The 17,954-nt window shown below is 37.0% G+C and overlaps 1 long non-coding RNA gene across 3 annotated transcripts; it reads right to left on the bottom strand.

Annotated features, from left to right (window-relative positions):
- Window positions 1-11,376: 11,376 nt before the first annotated feature.
- LOC149501066 (uncharacterized) lies at window positions 11,377-17,098 on the bottom strand. 3 transcript variants are annotated; one of them, XR_016324425.1, is made up of 4 exons: window positions 16,228-17,098; window positions 13,901-14,042; window positions 12,546-12,846; window positions 11,377-11,952 (listed from the first exon to the last, which is right to left on the bottom strand). It is a non-coding gene; the product is annotated as an uncharacterized LOC149501066 (long non-coding RNA). The 3 variants fall into 3 exon arrangements; XR_016324426.1 differs by lacking the exon at window positions 13,901-14,042 and having other exon boundaries at window positions 12,445-12,846; window positions 15,966-17,098; XR_016324424.1 differs by lacking the exon at window positions 13,901-14,042 and having other exon boundaries at window positions 15,966-17,098.
- Window positions 17,099-17,954: the final 856 nt, after the last annotated feature.

Raw genomic sequence — 17,954 nt, 5'->3', positions numbered from 1 at the left:
TTGAATAGCCTCTCTCTCAATCGGTGTGGAAACGGGATTACAGTCACTCATTTGAAAGCGGTCTAATACCTTTTTCGCGTATGCCTCTTGGTTGATGAAGATGGAGCCATCCTTTCCTCGATGGATTTGAAGACCAAGATAATATGTCGCTGGTTTCGTCGTTATGCGCAGTCTCTTCTTCAAATCTTCTAAGAAAGCGTTAGCCGTGTCTTCATCAGTGGCAGCTACTAATCCGTCATCGACGTACAACGTGATCAGTAGTTTCTTCCCGTTAACTTCTCTTGAATATAAGCAGCAATCAGCTTCGGACTGTTTGAAGTTCATATCCAATAGGATCTCTTGAAAGCACGAGTTCCAGCACCTTGGTGCTTGTTTAAGTCCGTACAGGCTACGGTTAAGCTTGAAAACGGTAGACGTTCCTTCCGTGAGGTTACACCCTTCTGGCGGTTGAACGTATATTTCTTCCTCGAGCTTTCCGTTCAGAAAGGCTGTGCAAACGTCGAATTGGACCAGATGTAAGTTTTCATGCGCGCTAACACTGAGTAGTGCTCGTACAGTAGTCAGGCGTGCGACAGGACTGAAGGTCTGGTCATAGTCTACTCCTTTCCTTTGTCTGTACCCTTTTACGACAAGTCGAGCCTTGTATTTGTCGATCGTGCCATCTGGATTTCGTTTGATCCGTAAAACCCATTTGCAGGGAAGTGCTTTTCGTCCTTTTGGCAATGCACACGGCGTCCAAACGTTCAGGTCTTCGAAGGATTTCAATTCGCTACCCATTGCCCTTTGCCATTCTTCGCGATCGTCCCTTTTCATAGCGTCTGCGAAATTATTTGGGAATGTTTCAGTGATACAGACGTAATCTCTTAGTCTCTCAGGACGTCGAATCAGTGAGCGATCTCTAAGATTATAGCCGGTTGGCGGTGGTTCAGCATCATAAAATAATTCTTCTGGAACTGTCGTTTCGTCTTCATGGTCATGGTCTTCGTAGAGGACTTGATCCGATTCTTCTCCCTCGAGAACATGATCATGGTCGTTGGAGATTGTTTCGGTAGTTGTATCTCCCTCGTGAACGTGTGTTTGCTCTGGAATTGCAACTTCTCTTTCTAAGTTCGTATTTGGCGTTATGGTAATCGGGTATTCTCTTGTCTCAACTTCTGTTTTAGGAATTTCACTGTTACAGATGGGAAGAGGTTTCTCATCGAAGATTACGTCACGAGAGCGGACGAGCGTCGAGTGTTTTCCGTCTGTGACCCAGATACGGTAGCAATCTTCGTCGTACCCAATAAGTCGACCTTTTATTGCCTTTTTGTCGAGTTTTCTACGCTTCTGCTTTGGAATATGGACGTATGCGATTGAGCCTATTATTCGGAGATGTTTAATAATAGGTTTCTTTCCATACCAAAGTTCATGCGGAGATTTATCTGAACTTGTGGGACCTGTTCTGTTCAGTATGTATGCGGCGGTATTAATGAGCTCTGCCCATAGCACTTGCGGTAATGGCTCATGAGCGTACATCATTGATCTTGCTGTCTCAACTAGGGTTCTGTTCTCCCTTTCGCTTACTCCGTTTTGTTCAGGTGTATACGGGGTGACAAGTCGCTGTGCTATTCCATGTGTGTCTAAAACATTTTTTATGGACGCGTTGTCAAATTCACCGCCGTTGTCGCTTAGAAGGCACTTTATGGTGTGTCCGACTGTTTTAGTTTGAGCGATCATCAAAACTAATTTGTCTTTGACCTCGGACTTCTTGCGTATGAAGTACACCATACGGTAGCCAGTAAAGTCGTCTTTGAACAGAACGTAGTACTTATAGTTTGAGAAGCTAGGTTGAAACGGTCCGCAAACGTCAGTGTGTACGATTTCTCCGGGCGCGGTAGCTCGGGTTCTTGTACCGAATTTAAGTCGATGCGCCTTTCCAAAGATGCAGCCTTCACAGGTATCTTTATCCATCGGCAGGATTAGACCTAGTTCCCGTTGGATCGTCGCTCTTACGTGTCTTTTATGTTGGTGAGCGAGTCTCTCGTGGTAAAGTTGCATCGTTGCTGTAGTTGCAAAGACTTCGGGTGGTTTTTCTGGCAGTACGGGTTTTACTTCCAGTCGATATAAGCCACCTTGTTTTTGTCTCTTTCCTATTAAGCACACTTTCCCGTTGACAATGACGTTGCATTCAGTTGTCCTGGATGAAAAGGTGCTATTCGGGACTCGGTCGTGAAGTGCGAGTACGGAGAAGAGGTTCTTACTTATGGCCGGAACGTACCAGACGTCTTGCAGACTGATGTCGATTTGTTTCCCGTTAACATATCCTCTGAGCTGTACTGTTCCTTTGCCTTTGGCACGGACTTCATTGCCAGCGGCCGTTGTAACAGTGTAGTTCTCATTGAAATGATCGTAGGTTTGGAAAATATCAGCTCTGTTGGTGACGTGGCTTGTTGCACCATTATCTATGTACCAGTTCTCGTTGTCCCGTGAAACTGTGAAGATTTCGTTGTCTTCTAAAGACATGAGTAGCAAATTAGCGGTCTTTGAAGTAGAAGGCGTTGCTGTCTGGGTCGGATTTTGGCTCTTAGGAGGTCTACCGTCACGGATCCATTTTTGACAGTTGCGTACTCTGTGGCCAATACCTAGGCAGTAGTTGCATTTAAGCTTCTTGTCCTTCTTCTTCTCCATATTCGAAACCAGGGCTTCCGAATGATGCAAAGGTACGTTGTTACCTTGCAGTGCCCTTTCAAATGTGCAGAGATGACTAGTTAGGCTTTCTACAGTACGGTTGGATTTGGGCAGGAGGAGCCAACTACTTCTGAAGCTGAAGTATGAATCATCAAGTGTGTCCAGTATCTTACAAACAAGTAGCAGTTCGGGTAGCTCTTGGTTACTGTCCTTCTTGAGTTCTTGATTCAGTTCAGTCCAGATGTTCTTTAATTTTGACATGTGGGTGGCTATGTCGTCTGCTTGATCCTTCTTAAAGCTGAAGAAACTCATACACAGGTTGTAGGTTTTGTCCTCATTTGTTCCGTCGAACAGCCTGTGGAGCTCTAACCAGACATCACGTACATTAGTGAACCGCATCACTTTTCGAAGTGTGTCTTCTTGCATATTGGTGGTAAGTATTAGGATAGCGCTGGCATCAGCTTTATCAAACTTATCTTTTTGTTGTTGATAAGCCGCCAATTCAGCATCGCCGCATCCGGTAGGTGGACGAGTAGGCTCCTGGAACGATCCTTCAACTACTTCTAGGGCCGACGGTACGGTGCGTAGTAAGCATAAGGCTTTGTATTTCCAGGTGTCCCAATTTTTTCCATCTAGGAGGCCGATCTGAAGCTTTCCTGTGATACCTTCCATTTTCGTAGTGCGGGTCCGTAACCTGATATGATTTAATGTTCTTGGTAGCAGAGTGCAGGCAGTTACGAAATAATATACCTACTAACACACTTTTATATATTAGTATTAGTTACGTCGATTTTTTAGAATTTATTATCGAAATCACAGTTTTCTTATTTTATTATACTTCACGAAGTGACAGACATTTCTTCACTTCACTTATTATGACAACTCTTGTCACTTCTTTCTATGTATATGTTTTTGATAAGGAGTTTCTATATCCATTAACTCCAACAGTTTTCACTTTCACTTTCACTCATTTTGATAGTGTCCAATTGAAACGTTTTAAAAATTACAATCAGTTATTTGTTAATTGAATCGTGTTAGATATATAGTGTAAACACAGATATGTACAAATCGTATGTAGAAAGAGTTTTAAGATCTAACGCCGCCATGATGTTTGTTTTTTTTATTTTTTACTAAGCCGCCATGATAATATGACTGTACATGGGGTAGCAAGGGGGCGTGTAAATAGCCCTCCTGCGGCGGGAGCATATATAGCGGGGTTGTAGAAAGGCGTGTAAATAGCCGTCCTAAGCGGTATGTGACAAATGTTTGTCACTTATAATTAGCGGAGCGGTAAAACTATATAGCGGTAAACAAAAGCTAGTAATCAAACTAAAGATATAAATTAAATACACATAAGCGAGCGGGCGGGCGAATGATTACACGGAAGCAGCAATAAAATGGCAATAAATTAAAAGAACTTGCACTCACCTGTAGACCTTGCCAGTGACTGTTGTGCGGGCGTCGGCGATGGAAGCACGCGGGCTGCGGGGGGGGTGACGAAGCTCACGTAGCTTTTCGTAAGCACAAGCACCACATAATATGCAAGTGCCGCCATCTAGGCAGCTAGCGGTAAAGCGTGATCGATCGGGTAGAACCACGCTTTGGATAGTCGCGGTAATTAGTAACTAACAAACTCCAAAGGTGGCGCCATCCCAATAATTCATTAGCATCCTATTACTAATCCGCGCGCAACCATCCTGCCCGCCTTGAAAGTTCGCTGGACTTTCAAAAATATATAAAGATACTAAGATAGGAAACATAAAGCTTAAATAGCGGGAAGTTATTTGAAAAGAAACAAATTTTAATTAATAATAAGCCATCATGAATGTTTACGAGTAGAGTTGAAGCGGTTGATGACATGCGGTACTCTAATTTATTCTAGCGGTAGCGGATATAATTTTACAACTGGACGTTTAAGAAATCCAGATTTCGTTTTTACCAAAGCAACGCGTATAATGTTATCGGCACCTGGATACACCTCTTGTATAACGCCAAGTGGCCAGCGGAGCGGTGGAATGTCATCTTGATGAATAAGAACTACTGTCCCAACCTTCACGGGGTTATCTGATGTACACCACTTCTGTCTGACTTGCAACGTATGCAGGTACTCTAATCTCCATTTCCTCCAATAGGAATTAACCAAACTAACAACGCTTTGCGATTAGTTAGACTCATCTGATTTGCGGACAATTCAGACGCGGGTAAATACTGCAAAGGAGTGGACAACAAAAAATGTGCGAGTGTGAGAATTTCGGGGTTGGGATCTGCGGATAAAAGACATAAAGGTCTGGAATTCATAAGACATTCTATTTGATTCAACACAGTTAACATCTCTTCGTAAGTGAGAATTTGTGCGCCTATTACTCTATTTAAATGGGTTTTAACGGATTTAATGTTTGATTCCCATAAACCTCCAAAATGTGGAGCCCGAGGTGGGATCATCTTCCAAATGATTCGGTATTTAGTTAATTCATCATTCCATGCGGATATAAAATTATTTGAAACTAGAAGTTTGTACATTTCATCTAACTGAGCCTTTGCGCCAACAAAATTAGTGCCATTATCTGAATACATGAAAGAAACTGGACCTCGACGAGATATAAAACGTTTGAAAGCGGCAAGAAATGAGTCCGTTGACAAATCCGAGGCTAACTCAATATGTATAGCCTTTGTCGTTAAGCATACGAACAGGCAAATGTAAGCCTTTTGTGAATGATGACCACGTTTGCGTACAAGCGTTATCTTAAATGGGCCCGCGTAATCTACTCCTGTGTGACAGAAAGCTTTGGCCTCCATTACACGGCTTGACGGAAGGTCAGCCATCATGGGAGTTGGGTGTGAAGGTGATACACGAAAACATGATTTACACATATGCACTCTTTTTCTTATAACGTTTCTAGCGGACAATATCCAAAAGCGTTGACGAATAATGGACATCAAAAGGTCCGGACCGGTGTGCAAGTTTGTATTATGAAAATAATCAACAATAATATTTATTATGTGATCGTGTTTTGGCAATAAAGCGGGGTGTTGCGTTTCAAACGGTAAATCAGAGCTCGAAAGTCTACCCTGAATACGCAAAATTCCATCTTCGTCAATAAATGGACTAAGTTTACGAATATTTTTCGAAGGTAAATCTAATTTTCTAATGCTGGCAATATCATGACCAAAATATTTAGCTTGAAGAGCTCGAATAATAGCTTTCTCAGCAGTATTTAAATCGAATGCGGTTACAAACTTGTTTCGCGGTAATTTTCTTATAAATCGAAGTACATAAACAACACAGCGAAGAAGTTTTGACCATGACGAAATTCTCAACCCAAGTTGATATATTGGGGAATCTTCGACAACAGTTAAAGCGGTAAGTGTTACAGATTTTTTCATTTCAGGTATGTCACTTCCAGATTTACAAGGTACAAAAGGTTCAATAGGCCATTGTGAAATAGGATAGCAGGCCCAAGAAGGACCCTGCCACCAAAGCGAGTTATTAATCATTTGTGACGGTAAAAGACCTCGTGACACACAATCGCTAGGATTTTCCTTACCATTAATATGAAAAAAGCGGTCAGGTGATAAATTCTCCTGAATTTGAGCGATGCGGTTTCCTACAAATATTGACCATCTATGCGGGGAAGATTTAATCCAAGAAAGAGCAATTGTAGAATCTGAGAAAGCGTATATAGCGGTGATAGGATGTAAAGAATTATAAGCGTTATAAATAAGTTTAACTAATTTTGACAAAACAAGAGCGGCACAAAGCTCAAGGCGAGCTAATGTAGTTATCTTAACCGGAGAAACCTTTGATTTTGAGCACAATAATCTTAAAGTAATATTTCCTGTGGGATCTGTAATGTGTAAATAAACAACGCAACCGTAAGCGTTCAAGCTTGCATCACAAAATGCAACAATATTTACTTCACAGTCTTTGGAAACTCCAATATGGCGCGGTATTGCTATAGTTGAAAGCAATGGAAGCTCTTTCACTAGTGAAGAGTAGCGGTAAATAATTGTATCTGGAGGTGTATCATCCCAGTCTATTTTAGAATTCCAGAGTTCCTTAATAAGCAATTTAGCGAACAGTATAACTGGAGCAACTAAACCAAGCACGTCGAACAAGCGTGCGACTAAAGATAATATTGTTCTTTTAGTGCACTTTTCGTTAGTGTTTGAGCTCGTCATAAAAAATGAGTCATTAGCGGGAAGCCATGCAAGGCCTAAAACTTTCATGGTATTATTAGCATCATCAGAGAAGCTTACAGAAGAGCGGTGCGTTTCTGGAAGGCTATTAAGAAAGGCAGTGGAGTTACTTGCCCATTTTGTTAAATTAAAACCTCCTGATTTAAAGAGTGAAATTAGTTGTTTCGATAGTTTGATAGCTGAAATATCTTCGTGTAGGGATGTGACGAGATCATCCATATATAATTGAGACTCAGCTACACTAGCGGCTTCCGGATAACGATAACATTCTTCTGATGCTAATTGACGTATAGTACGCATTGCTAAATAAGGTGATGACTTTAAACCAAAGGGCAGACAGTTAAAAGCGAAAATGCGAAGTTTATCATTTTTAAAGCGGTACAATATTTTTAAATATTTATGGTGGTCTGTGGTCACCCTAATGCGTAAGTACATTTGTTCCACATCAGCGCACAGTGCCACAGGGAACAAACGAAAGCGTAGCAATAGCAAAAATAAGTCTGCCTGTAAATTTGGACCAGTATGCAAGACGTCATTAAGTGACAGTCCACTAGATGTTCTAGCACTAGCATCAAGAACTACACGTAGTTTAGTGGTAGTCTTGCTTGGACGGATAACTGCATGGTGCGGTATATAATAACCGTTATCGGTTTCCTTAGCGGTGTCGTTAATTTCAGTTAAATAACCTTTACTAATGTAATCCTGTATAACGATATCGTAATCATCGCGGAGTGAGGGTAATTGAACAAATTTACGTTCGAGCGAAAGAAAACGGCGGTGAGCAACAGTATAAGACTTGCCAAGGTCAGCGGGATTTCTACTAAATGGTAACTCAACCGTATATCGGCCATCATTATCGCGGGTAATTGTAGAAATATATTTGTTTTCACACTCGGCTTCCTCAGGGCTAAGATGACGCTCATGAGGAATCTCCTCTAATTCCCAAAATTTATGTAAAAATGACTCAAGGTCTTTATGCGTTATAGATGAAAAAGTTTTATTTAAAGTGAATGCAGAATGAATTTTAGTATTTTCGAAAGCGGGTGGATTATCAATATAAACTGTACTAGATAGTCACAAAGAGGTATTATTATCATTTATAACAGAAAAATTATCATGTTGCGGTTTCATAATGCCGGTGTAACTCACTTCAGGTACGTCACCCATAAGAACATAACCGAAGGTTGTTTCTACGGCAGGTGGCGCTAGTGAGCCGGTATCTATACGATTACCTAAGTATATATATGGAAATAACTGAGCACCTAACACCATATCAATCACACCTGGAACGTTCCAATTTGAATCGGCAAGCGGTAAATTACGTATATGATTCATATTTGAGGAATTTATAAAATAAGCGGGTAATTTATCTGTAATACAGTCTACTACTAAAGCGTGAATATAATATTTATTAGGAGAAAATCTAGATTCAATATTTAAATAAACATATCCGTGAATCGGGCGAGCGGTTAATCCAATACCTCTAATATAAGAATTATTTAAAGGTATAATCGGTAATTTAAGTAATTTACAACAATTAACAGTTATTAAATTATTTTGGGAACCATTATCTATTAAAGATCTAACTATTTTACGTTCCCCTTTATTCGAGTGAGCGTATATTTGAGCGGTTGATAATAAAATATTACTATTCGATTTTATTTCCGAACTGTGAGTCAACGTGGTAGCGGTCGTATTATTTTGTTGTTGTATCGTTCTGTTAGAGTGTAAACAAGTATTCGAAGCGGCATCATGATGATCGTAACTCTGAACAACAGGTTGAGATTGAACCTGGGACCGACCGTAATCGGGCCGCGCGGCATCACTCGGAATTCCATGTACCTGCGACCGACTGACCTGCCTGTCCATATCAGCGTAGTCATCCGATGGACTGGGTACGCTTTTACTTTTTCGATTCGCCCGTTTATTACCAAAACACAACAAAGTATGATGATATTTCTTACAATTATTGCATGTTAACTTTGATTGACATGCTTTTAATGTATGCGATAAGCTTAAACAATTAATGCAACCCTTGTGCGATTTAATAAAATCATAACGTGCTTGCGGTGAAATCATATTTTTAAATTCATTACAACGATATAACTGCGTGTGGTGCGAGCTCGAGCAAAGATCGCACGTAGATAACGAAACCGGTTTGTTAACCCTTTCAGTGCGGACTGGGTCATTATAACTACTAGAAATAAACGATTTGTGATTTTTAGATTTCTCTATGTTACACTTCGGTGCAGAGCGTTCTAATATTTTTATCTGATCCTGTATGAATTTAATAAACATTTCAGTTGTGGGTATTTCAATACCACGAACCGATGCTTCAAACGAATGTAAAGTTTGAGGATCCAACCTTCTCAGTGAGCATTGTAATAAAATAAAATCAGTCAAATCAAGTAAATTTAATTGTTTTAAAGCGGCAATCGAAGATGAAATTTTTTCAATGAACATATTTAAACTATTTGCGGTAGGTGAACAATTTTTTAAATCTAATATATTATTCAGATAATGACATCCTAAAGCTCGTTTATCCTGATATTTACTAATTAGATTCGACCAAATAATATTATAAGTTTCACCTGTGGGTATTATACCAGCGGTTAACTTTAATGCACTATGTGTTAATTTGCCCATTAAATACTGCACACGTTGCGCATCAGACAGTTGCGGGTTATCGTGAATGTTAGCTTTAAAAGCCTGGTAAAATGTTTCCCATCCTTCAAGAGAGCGTCCGTCAAAGGAAGGAAGTGAAATTGTTGGCAATGTTATATTTATGGCGGCGGTAGTTCTCATTACATTTGACGAATCACCAATTGTAATTTTGTTACGAGCGCGTCTTACGTAATTATATAACGTGTCAAAAGACGATAAAGCTGCGTATTCAGGCTCAACTTCGGGGTTTTGCTTTAAATTTAAATCATTGATATCATCCAAATTGCTTTCAAATCTAACACGCATTTCATCAATCGATTCTGATTCGGCAAGAAAAGTTTCGATTAATTCCGAATCAAACTCCGAAATATTTTTTGATTTATTATATAAATCATTAATTTGTGCAAATACTAAATTATTCTTCGCGATAAGTTTCTTTAGTTGTCTATTTTCCATAATGAAGTTATGAAATAACTGACTAAAAAATAACACTAAATGAACTACGTTAATAAATATAATTCAATATGCGGTTACGAGTTATTATTAATAGCGATGAATGTAATTAACTTTTACATACAATACAATACTGTAACAAAATGGCGAATGGGGTAATCATAAATTAATTCTAATTCTAATTAAAATTTAAGCTGGATCTAATCCAGGCTCGCAGGACCAAACTATGGGGTAGCAAGGGGGCGTGTAAATAGCCCTCCTGCGGCGGGAGCATATATAGCGGGGTTGTAGAAAGGCGTGTAAATAGCCGTCCTAAGCGGTATGTGACAAATGTTTGTCACTTATAATTAGCGGAGCGGTAAAACTATATAGCGGTAAACAAAAGCTAGTAATCAAACTAAAGATATAAATTAAATACACATAAGCGAGCGGGCGGGCGAATGATTACACGGAAGCAGCAATAAAATGGCAATAAATTAAAAGAACTTGCACTCACCTGTAGACCTTGCCAGTGACTGTTGTGCGGGCGTCGGCGATGGAAGCACGCGGGCTGCGGGGGGGGTGACGAAGCTCACGTAGCTTTTCGTAAGCACAAGCACCACATAATATGCAAGTGCCGCCATCTAGGCAGCTAGCGGTAAAGCGTGATCGATCGGGTAGAACCACGCTTTGGATAGTCGCGGTAATTAGTAACTAACAAACTCCAAAGGTGGCGCCATCCCAATAATTCATTAGCATCCTATTACTAATCCGCGCGCAACCAGTACACATGGAGTTGATAAGTACCTTAGTAACTCTATGCCTGTACATCAACCTGTAACGCCCTCTATTTTCGAGTAAATTCGATGAATCCATCAAAGGGTAAAAAAGCAAGAGAAAGATTACGAAAAATAAAATAAATATATATTTCAATATTATTTTCATGGAGGTTTGATTTGATCTTTTTGAAAACTTCAAAAGTTGGTAGATAAAGTGGTAGGTTTGATTACGACACTAAAAGTTGGTAGATCTACCGAAAAGTTGGTAGAGTTGGCAGCACTGCTATAGTAGTAGTGGTATTGACTTTTTGGCGGGAAGTCAAACAAGGCGCGCTTTTTTAATTTCGTATTTGAATTTAAATTATTTTCATCTGATATCTAAGTTAATAAATTTAAGTTTTGACGCTCTGCGTCCCATTTAATAAAATGGGACAGCATAGTGACGGGGAAGAGCATTCAGACAAAAAGAAAAGAAAATACGCTAACACCAAAGATGTAAGTAATAGTTTTGAAGAAGATAAATATAAAATATATTTTAAAACGAACTACACTAGATTGTTCTTGGAAAACGACTCTGCAAACTATACCGTTTATGTGGAGTCAAAGGAAAAAGAAAAACTCGGAAATAAAAATCCAATAAAATTAACAAGTTTATTAAATGAAAATGTCAAAGGCATTACATGTGTTTCACGAATTAATGCATATAAAATTGGTGTGAATTTCCAAAAAGCTGCAGATGCTAATAGCTTTATCAAACTGGACAACTTTCTCAGCAAGCACAAATTCCGCGCCTTTATACCTGCTCACTTAGTAGAGAAGGTGGGTGTGATTAAATTTGTGCCTACAGACTTATCCAACGAAGACATCTATAAAAATATTAGTAGCGATGCTGAAATCATATCTATTAAGAGGTTTATGAAAAGAAATGCAGACAAGAAGTTAATGCCTATGAGCTCTGTGGCTATAACTTTTTCAACAACTACATTACTCCGTTATGTGTATCTCAACTTGTTTCGCTGCGAAGTACAGACATATATTTCACCTCTAATACAGTGCTTCAAATGTTTCAAATTTAATCATTCCGCCAAAGTATGTCGCAGTAAGCAAATGTGTTCATATTGTGCAGGAGATCACCATTACAAAGAGTGTGTGTCTGACATTTTAGTATGTATTAATTGTGGTGGGGGACATCTAGCTGTATCCCGGGACTGCCCTATAAAAAAGAAAAAAATTGAATTAAAATGGTCAGAAATTCCCAAAAACAGTACATTTGCATCAATAACAAGTAACGATAAAAACTTCCCACCTTTAAAAACTAAAGAAAAACCTATTGTAAATAACAATAGCAATTCATTTAACAAGAAAGATAATATTATAATGAACAAAGAACAAATTGCCAACAACGACATTATATTAAACGCTATTGTAAGATCACTAGTTACTTTAGCGAACTCATCTAATGATGATAACATAACAATTAATAAAATAAAGGAAATATTTTTAAAAAACCTAGTCTAGACAATGGCAAATTTTAGTTTTAACAATTTACAGAGTAATTTAAAATCTTTTCTAACAATTGCTCAATTTAACATTCAAAGTGTGCGTAACAAAAAACCTTTATTGATTAACTTTCTTTCTGAGTATGATATTGATATCTGTATGTTAAACGAAACATGGCTGAGAGAAAACAGTCCCTTCAATATACCTGAATACAATATTGTTCTTCAAAATGGACCCAATGGTCATGGCGGTGTAGCAATTTTATTAAAAGACACATTTAAATATCAGGTGATTTGTACACCTTACCATGAATATTTACAAACAGCTGCAGTTGTTCTAAAAACCAAGAATGCAAATTTATCCTTGTTGTGTGCATATAGTCCTCCTAGAGGTGGACGGTTGCAATACAAAACTTTAAAAACTATTATCAATAAACTGCCAAAACCAGTATTCCTGGCTGGCGACTTGAATGCACATCATGTTGCATTTGGTTGTGCTTCATCAAATTCCAGAGGTAATGATGTATTCAATCTGTTAGATGAATGTAGTCTTTGCATTCTAAATTCCGGATCTCCAACCACCGTAGGTACAGTTCATCACAACCCATCTGCAATTGACATAATGTGTGTTAGTCCAAATGTTGCACCTTTATGTGAATGGACAGTGCATAGCGATCCTATGGGGAGTTATCATTTCCCTACAATCACACATATCCAAACATCCATAGAAAAGTATGTAATAGGTGAGCCAACAGAGCGCTTCATTTATAGAAAGACCAACTGGTCAACATACCATTCTGCAAGTGAAAAGTCATTTCTTAATTTAAAATTTCAATCAGACAATCCCCTAGAAACTTATAATGAATTTTGTAATATATTGAATAGAATAAAATCAGAAAATATACCTAAAATTATAAACAAGGTTCATTATAAACGAAAAAGTCCAGCTCCCTGGTGGGACAATGACTGTCTCACAGCTGTTAACAATTCCAGATTAGCTCTAAAAAACTACAGAGTCCACCCCTCAATAGACAATTACATCCAATACAAAAGAGTGGATGCAATTAAGAAAAAGCTACTAAATGAAAAAAAGAAGAGTGGTTGGAAATTATTATGTGAGAATTATAATAGATACACTCCTGTTACTATTATTTGGAACTACATGCGGAAATTTAAAAGGATAGGATTAAAACATAGACCTAAGAATGATGAATGGATCACCTCGTATTTAGATAAACTAGCTCCAATATCTCCACCGGAGAAGTATATAGACATGACTAAGTTAAATGAAGTTTTTAATTCACCTGGAAATATTGAAGGCTGTTTTTTGTCAAACCCTTTTAGTATTAATGAGTTTAAAATAGCTTTAAAATCTAGAAAAGACAGTACTCCTGGTCTCGATGACATCCCTTATAAATTAATTAGTAACTTACACCCTAATGCCCAAATGACTATTAAAGATATATAATTTATTATGGTCCTCTCAAATGATTCCAGATTCATGGAAAACACAGTGTGTTATTCCAGTACTAAAACCTGATAAACCTGAAAATGATTACAATTCTTACAGACCAATATCACTATCATCCTGTGTAGGTAAACTATTTGAATGCATGCTCAAATTGAGATTAGAATTTTATAGTGAAAAATTTAAAATTTTACCTGAACAGCAATTTGGTTTCCGTAGAGGTAAAAGTGCAGCAGAAAACTATATGTCTCTGGTTACAGATATTAAAAATTCTTTTCACAGCCATTCATACACAGCTTGCACTTTCCTTGATATATATTTTGAAGTCGTCGTGACCTAAAGGATAAGACGTCCGGTGCATTCGTGTGTAGCGATGCACCGGTGTTCAAATCCCGCAGGCGGGTACCAATTTTTCTAATGAAATACGTACTCAAGAAATGTTCACGATTGACTTCCACGGTGAAGGAATAACATCGTGTAATAAAAATCAAACCCGCAAAATTATAATTTGCGTAATCACTGGTGGTAGGACCTCTTGGGAGTCCGCACGGGTAGGTACCACCACCCCGCTTATTTCCGCCGTGAAGCAGTAATGCGTTTCGGTTCGAAGGGTGGGGTAGCCGTTGTAACTATACTGAGACCTTAGAACTTATATCTCATGGTGGGTGGCGCATTTACGTTGTAGATGTCTATGGGCTCCAGTAACCACTTAACACCAGGTGGGCTGTGAGCTCGTCCACCCATCTAAGCAATAAAAAAAAAAAAAAAAAAAAAATATAAGTGGTGCATTTGATAATGTCAATCCCTCTTTACTTAAACAGATTCTTAGTGATATTGGTGTCCCTGGCAAAGTCTGTAAATGGATATTTAATTTTTTATATGAACGGTTAATGTATGTCAAATATAACAATATCCTACATGGACCTAGATATGTTTATAAAGGCACAATGCAAGGTGCTATAATCTCTCCTTTATTATATGGCATTTACACTTCACAGATAAACAGATATTTAGTAGACCCCTCTGTCAAATGCCTGTTGTTTGCTGATGATATTGTTGTATATAGTGTAAATAAAGAAGTTAACAATGCCATTAGAAATTTGAATAATGGATTGTCTCAAATTCAATGTTTTTACAATAGCTTAAATTTAGATATAAGTGTAAATAAAAGTGGGGCAATGTTATTCAGTAAAAAGGTTGTCAACCTAAATGAGATATCACCTATATTATACAACAATAGTCCATTGTCTTGGTTGTTACATAAAAAATTCTTGGGTGTTTGGTTAGATACAAAACTGACATTTCAAACACACATTAATAACATAATTGGAAATGCCTGCAAAGGACTAAACATTCTGCGATCTCTGGCTGGAGTTCATTGGGGTTCTGACCCTAAGGTTTTGTCTCTGTTATATAAAAGCATTGTCAGGAGTCATTTTGATTATAGTTCATTAGCTTACATGAATGCAAATCTTAGATATCTACGAAAACTTGATGTAATTCAAAACAAGGCACTAAGAATTATTACAGGAGCAATGTGCTCAACTCCAATTAATGCCTTGGAATCTGAAGCATGCATTATGCCGTTAAAATTTAGGCGTCTTCAGATCGCACAGAGATTTTGTCTGAAGCTATTGGCCACTGACAATGTTTTTGTTATTGACAGGATAATACCTAAGGATCTGCCTATTGATTTTATGGGCAGTTCTAATATCAATATGAGCAGTTTTGTGTCTGATCATTTACCAGAGATGCTTCAAATTTCTCTTAGCATCAAAAATACATTCAAAAATATATACTGATCTAACCTTTTGCCTATATATGAAATCAACAATTATACCACTGTAAATATGACTGTAGAAACAGATTCTCAAAAAATTGGGTCTAAAGTTGAATTTTTTGAATATATTAACAATTTACCTAACATAAATATTTATAAATTATATACAGATGGATCAAAATGTTCAGGTAGAGTAGCTTCAGCATATTATGATCCACAACTGAAGAAATCTAGATGCTTCAAGCTAGACAGTCACTGCAGTATTTTTACTGCTGAATGCTACGCTATCTATACAGCACTTTTGTATATTAATAATGTAAATAGTTCTGACTTTTTAATTTTAACTGATAGCAAAAGTTCATTGTTAGCACTAGAAAGTGATCCTTTTAGATTTAATATGAACTATATTATTTATAGAATAAAAGAAATATTGGCAAATTTAAATGAAAGAGGAAAGAATGTCCAATTTAAATGGGTACCTGCTCATTGTGGTATTTTTGGCAATGAAGCTGTAGACTGTGCAGTGCGAGGTGCATGTGACGAAGACCACACTAATGTAACAAAAGTACCGTTTACTGACTTCCAGCAGAAAATAACGGAAAATGTTAAAACGCTGTGGTATGAACACTGGAGGTCTATAAGCCAAGAAAAAGGGAAATGGTATACAAAGATACAGAATACCCCGCCACATGTACCTTGGTATAACAAATTTAAAGAAGCTAATTCCAGACAATTCATTACCACCATTAATAGATTGAGATTCGGTCATTGTAGAATTCCTGCTCATTTGTTTAAACTACGTTTAGCAACGGACAAAAACTGTCAATTTTGTGTCAATGAGGTCGCTGATCTGAAACATATTGTTATGAAATGTCATAAATATAGTTTAAATAGATTAATTTTAGTGTCTGAGCTGGACGATGTTTCTAAGGGTGACTCGCCTTTACAAACAGGCGTAAGGATGGACTTATAGTCGGATTTTTTATTAGACGAAGTAAACTGACGTTTACTGTGTTGTCAGGTTTTGATGAAATAAAAATAGTGTTGTGACAAAGTGAACGATTGAAAAACTTTTGAATTAATGAAATTGCCTCGATTGTCTAGTGAATAGTTGGTGTGCCGAATTGCCGATATCGGGTACGGGGTTCGTATTTTAGGCGTGCTATGTACATACCAACGAGTTTTCGACGAAATATTATGTTCTTATAGTATCTACCTGTACTGAATACCGAGTGTTTTAAACATTAAGAAAACATTGCGAGGAAGCTTGTAAGACTGTCCTATTTCCAATACATCATATAGTTGAAATTATAGATGTATAAAATATAACAATTATAGGTATGTAATGAAAATAAAAAAACTGATTGTAGTTACATACTACTAGTAACATATATTGGAGCACTTTAATACAATTTTATTGTAAAATATAAATAATATTCTTTTATAGTTTGAAATTAATGATTAACTCTTCACACTCATTGTTCATTCATGTGATTGAACGAGAACTGAACGCATCACTATTACTTTAAATATAGCAACATTATTTCACAAAGTGACATTAGCTACTGTCAGCTGGCTTCGTCTAATTAAAAATCCGACTATAGAAGAAATTTTATCAAACCCGTTGTATTTTAAACCAATTTATAGATATATTGTTAACACAATAGGAAATGTTTAAAAACAAACGAGTAATGTTAATACTTCAATTTGATGCTGTTTTGTTTAATAACTACTTGTAAATTTTTACGTACTTCATGCGTGAAAATTAATTTAAGATAGGCTATAAGGTCCTGTAACCATTGGCCGTAAATAAATTAAAAAAAAAAAAAAAAGTAGTGGTATTATTTTTCGAAATAGAAAGGCAAAGGTACCATACAGCCTAATCTTTTATATTTTTTTATGAAATTAGATATTATGAAATGAAGTTGATTAATTTAATATGAAATATGACACGAATAAAATGAAATGAGATGATATGATATGGGATGTTTTTATGAAAAATGATAATATGGAGTGACATGAAATGAAGATGATTAATTTGAGACATTAATCAACTGGGATGAAATTAAATGAAATTACTAAATATCTTTATTTTTATCGCTCAGATTAATTATTTTTGATCAATTATCGTTTGTTAGACGACTATTGGTGATTGTTCGATCATAAAAAAAATTAAATTCTCAATTATTAATTATTTTATATCTAATAAACAAACCATCCAACCATGAGGTGAGCATTAATTATAAATAAATAAAGGACGAACAAAAAAAATTTATATTCGTACATTAACGAATAAACAACGAACAAATAATAAAAAATAAAAAAAATCCGAAAATCAAAAACAGGAGGCCAAATTCAGTAAGCCATATAGGTAACTACGTTGTAGGTACTTATTAACTCCATGGTAACTATATACTAACTATTAAATTAACCTGTGGTATAATAATTGACAGCATTGCCATAGATTA

The sequence above is a fragment of the Bombyx mandarina genome, chromosome 17, assembly GCF_030267445.1.
Source record: "Bombyx mandarina strain Sakado chromosome 17, ASM3026744v2".
NCBI classification, from domain to species: domain Eukaryota; kingdom Metazoa; phylum Arthropoda; class Insecta; order Lepidoptera; family Bombycidae; genus Bombyx; species Bombyx mandarina.
The sequence above is the reverse complement of the archived record's forward strand: the minus strand, read 5'-3'. Positions and strand labels throughout refer to the sequence as shown.